The sequence below is a fragment of the Lagenorhynchus albirostris genome, chromosome 9, assembly GCF_949774975.1.
Source record: "Lagenorhynchus albirostris chromosome 9, mLagAlb1.1, whole genome shotgun sequence".
Taxonomy (NCBI): Eukaryota; Metazoa; Chordata; class Mammalia; order Artiodactyla; family Delphinidae; genus Lagenorhynchus; species Lagenorhynchus albirostris.
In genome coordinates, this window is record NC_083103.1 from 105,409,774 (window position 1) to 105,414,093 (window position 4,320).

Here is a 4,320-nt window from a genome sequence, read left to right on the forward strand (position 1 = left end):
ACAGACAGGTTTTAGGGGAGTGGTAATGAATGCAATTTGGGTCATGATGGTTTTATTTGTGTACACAGAGCACTGCACTATGAAGTTAGCTGGACGGGTCTGGAACCCTGGGAGGTTATCTGAGCTTGAACAAAGATGGTCTTCGACGCAGACACAGTTAATTACCCAGGAAGACAGTAGAGAGGAGGTGAAGAGAAACGGGGCAGACAACTAGGATTTAAGGATTGGGAAGCGATGCGATCTTGGGAAAACGATTGACGAGAAGTGGCCAAAACATGGGAGAAAAACCAGGAGAGGATGATGGCATCGGGGTCAGAGGATGTGTGTTTGGGGAAGGCAGGAGTGTTAGCCTAATCCAATGCTGCTGAGGATTAAGTAAGGTCCGACTTAGGGATGAGAATATCTTCTATCCTCTTGGGAGAACAGTCCTGTGGGCTGGAGCCATAGTGTGAGGATAAAGTGGGGTGAGAATAAAAATGTGGATAATTATTTCAAATTTTTTTAAAGAGAGAGAAAGGAGGGAGACCAAGGGTGGGCTGCAGTTGGAGAGAAGGTTGTTACCTTTGTAAGATGGGGAAGCCGGCTCTGAATGTGTGTGGTAGGGGCTGCTAAAGGGGGGCATGAAGGGAGGCACAGGAGGTGCCTGACTGGGTGAGGGCCCTCGGGGAATGTAAGGGGTGGGGTGGGAGCAAATCTTGAGCACAGGCAGAAACACGGGTCTTAAAGAGAAGGGGACAGACCAGTATCGCTAGCATTTAAAGAAGGAGCCACGTATCTGGAAATACCCATTACCATTGGATTCAGCCACAAATGACAACAATACACAGTGAGAGTGGTTTAAAGAAGATAGGAATTTATCTCTCTGGTTACAAAAACATTCCACTGTGTTCCTGGCTGGAGTTCCTGAGGGACTCCCTCCTGTCTGTGGTTTGGATCCATTGTACATGGTCTAAGTTGGCAGCATCCTTGGGCCAGGCCGTGAGATGAAAGAGAAGAAACAGAAGAAGGGGCAGACGCACATGTGGACTGCATCCCAAAGAAGCCCCCTCCCTGGAAGCCCTCACAGGACACCCGTCCTCACACGCCCTGGGCCAGAACTTGGTCACACGGCCACACTGAGATGCAGGAGAGGGTGAGAAAGGTACCGTCCACTTTGGATGACCACATGCCCAGACAAATTCAGGGGCCTACAACCATGGAAGAAGGGGGCTGTGAATATTAAGAGGCAGTTCGCCTGTTGTATGAAAAGGGGGGAGGTTAAACTTCCCTCGACAAGGATGCGAGAGGTCCTCAGCCTAAACAAGAAACACATGGTTAAGGCATCACCACTCTCTGTGATGTCACCCAGGGTTTTCCACATCTCTAGTCATTAGGGAAATGCAAATCAAAACCATAATTTGATACTACTTTATGCCTATTAGGATGGTTATTAGTTTTTAAAAATGGTGATGGTACAGAGAAACTGAATTAGGACCCTTGTGCACTGCTGGTGGGAAGGTAAAGCGGTATATCCACTGTGGAAAACAGTTCTTCGTGCCTCAAAAAATTAAAAATGGAATTACCATATGATCTAGCAATTCCACTTCTAGGTATATACCCCCAAAAGTCGAAAGCAGAGACTCAAACAGACATTTACACCCCAATGGTCATAGCAGCGTTATTCACAATAGCCCCAAATACAAGCAACCCAAGTGCCCATCCATGGAGGAACGGATCAACAAAATGTGGTCTGTACATACAACCAAGTACCATCCAGCCTTAAGGAAATGAGTGAATAAAATCCTGACACAGGCTATAACAAGGAAGGACCTTGAAGCCACTGTGCTAAGTGAAATGTCAGACACCAAAGGACAAATAGTGTATGATACAACTTCTATGAGGTACTTAGAATAGGCAAATTCATAGAGACAGAAAATAGCATAGAAGTTACCAGGAGCAGGGGATGGGGAGTTATTATTTCATGGGTATAGAGTTTCTGTTTGGCATGATGAGAGATTTGGGGAGATAAATTTGATGGCTGTACAACGTTGTGAATGTTCTTAATGCCACTGAATTGTGTGCTTAAAAGTGGTTAAAATGGTAACTTTTATGTTATGTGTATTTTACCACAATAAAGAAAAATGGAAAAAAGAGAGAAAGCTAGCTGTCTTTGGCACTGTATGGATGCAGGCAGAGTTTTAAGCTTCGCGACAGGAAGCTGAAGAAGTTTATGTTTGATAGTTTTTATTTTCTCTGCGTATAATTCGGGGAAGGTCTGTGTCTGCATGCGTGTGTATCCAGGTTCCTGTGTGTGCCTATAGCTCTGGAAAAGCTGGCTTTTCCAGGAAGCAGAAAAGGACTGACATAGTTGTTTGCATAGAAATGGAGAGCACTGGCCAGCAAATCAGAGGGATTCCACGTAGTATTAATCACTCCTTTCCTCACAACATTCTTTTTTCTCTGGATTTTAAAATGATTGTTATCATTATTTTTTATTGAAGTGTGGTGGCTGATGTGCAATATTATGTGTTACAGGTGTACAACAGAGCGATTCATAATTTTTAATGGTTATACTCCATTTATAGTTATTAGAAAATATTGGCTATATTCCTCTTTTCTCTGGATTTGTTAGATACGATATGACCTACCCCCAACTTATTTCCATCTCTTGCCCCACCGTCTAGGAGATGGAGAGACCTTCTCCCAGACATGGTCAGAGCTCATCTCCAACTCAGTTCTCAAATTAATTAACTCTGCAAGGAATTACACAGGTAGAGTTTTACATTGCCACTTTACAGAACCTATCTGTGTAAAATATATTTATTGATTTCCACATCGATCAGAATATCCTTTTCTCATCCCAGTTCCATCATTAACTCTAACTTTAGAAATCGAGGGTTTTTTTTTCTTTTTCCTGAAGGCTTTATTTTCCTCATCTCTAAAATGGGATATTTAAACTTCCTTAGAGTGTAGTTTTCACGTTTTCTTGAATTATCCTGGGAAACTTGTCACTCAATTCATACTGGAAAAGTAAAGCCAAGGATCTTAGGAGGTTTCTGAACAGTGTAGGTGTTAGTGTCTGTCCCTCCCCATGAGGGCATCTGCACCCCCTTCCCTCCCCTCCCCCCTCGCACTCCCACAGTCACTCACAGCTCACTTCCATTCTGTCTCTGAACCGTCCCTGCGTCTCCACTGTCGGCTCAGGCTGACATCATTGTCTATGGACTAACGCTGTGTCTGAATGGGTCTCCTGCTACCAGTTTGCATCCCAGTTCAGCCCTTCCTCCATCTTGTCCATCATTGATTATCTTGCTACAAAAGCAAATTTTCCCACTTCAGTCCTTTGCTAAGAATATCCACTAGCCCACAGGGCTCTCAAGATAAAGCCGGAGTTCCTCAACTTGGCAGGGTCCTTCCCTATCCTGCCCTACTCTGCCCCAGCCTCGGTCCTGCTCTGTCTCCCAGAGGCCTCCTCATACTGCCCTCCAGCCCCACTGACCTGGACATTGACCTGGACACTGACCCCAACGCTGACCCTGGACACTGACCCAGAAACTGACTATAGACACTGACAGGACACTGATACGCTTTCACCTCTCTGTGACCTTGCAGAGCTGCTCTCTGCCGGGTGTGTCCTTCCTGCACGGTCAGCACCGTGCAACCCTGCACACACTTGTTTCAGCGTTGAGAGGGACGGACAGAAGGGGGCCAGGAAGAGAATTTAAAAAGCTGAAAAAGGAGAACAACAGGGTTTTGGGACCTGCTTTAACCCACTGAATCTATCCTTAGAGGATCCCTCCCAGAGGTTTCCTTGTTAGGAGTCGGCCGTGGAGTCCAGGGCTTCCGTCCAGTCTGATCTGAGCAAAGTCCCTGAACCAGAAAGTCTGGGACTTTCTAAAAGGCAGCTCCCTGCGTCTCAAGAAGCCTTTCTGGAGGGCAAGTCACCCTATTGAGAACCGCTGACATGAAGCAGTCATGCAGCACAGGTGAGGAGCTTTGATTGGAAGGACCGCCCCTCAGGGCTCTGTGGGCCACATGGGAGGGGTCTCGGTTTCTCTGGAATATTCCCACCTTAGGAAAGAACCACCAGACAAAGCAAGCTTCGTGGTATGGAAGCTATGGAAATATGTAGACGACGTAAGTAAATGCAAATTCCCTTTTGCTCGGGTTGCCAGAGTTAGTAAATAAAAATCCAGGATGCCCGACACATTTAAATTCCAGATAAACAACGCATAACTTTTAATGATGCATAGTACATACTTATATTAAAAAATTATTTGCTGTTTATCTGAAATTCAGCTCGAACTGGGCATCTTATTTGTGTTCTGTTTTTATCTGACA

The 4,320-nt window shown here is 45.3% G+C and overlaps 1 non-coding gene across 1 annotated transcript; it reads left to right on the forward strand.

The window, feature by feature from the left end:
- Positions 1–1,234: 1,234 nt before the first annotated feature.
- LOC132526623 (U6atac minor spliceosomal RNA) lies at positions 1,235–1,356 on the forward strand. Its single transcript, XR_009542615.1, has one exon. It is a non-coding gene; the product is annotated as a U6atac minor spliceosomal RNA (small nuclear RNA).
- Positions 1,357–4,320: the final 2,964 nt, after the last annotated feature.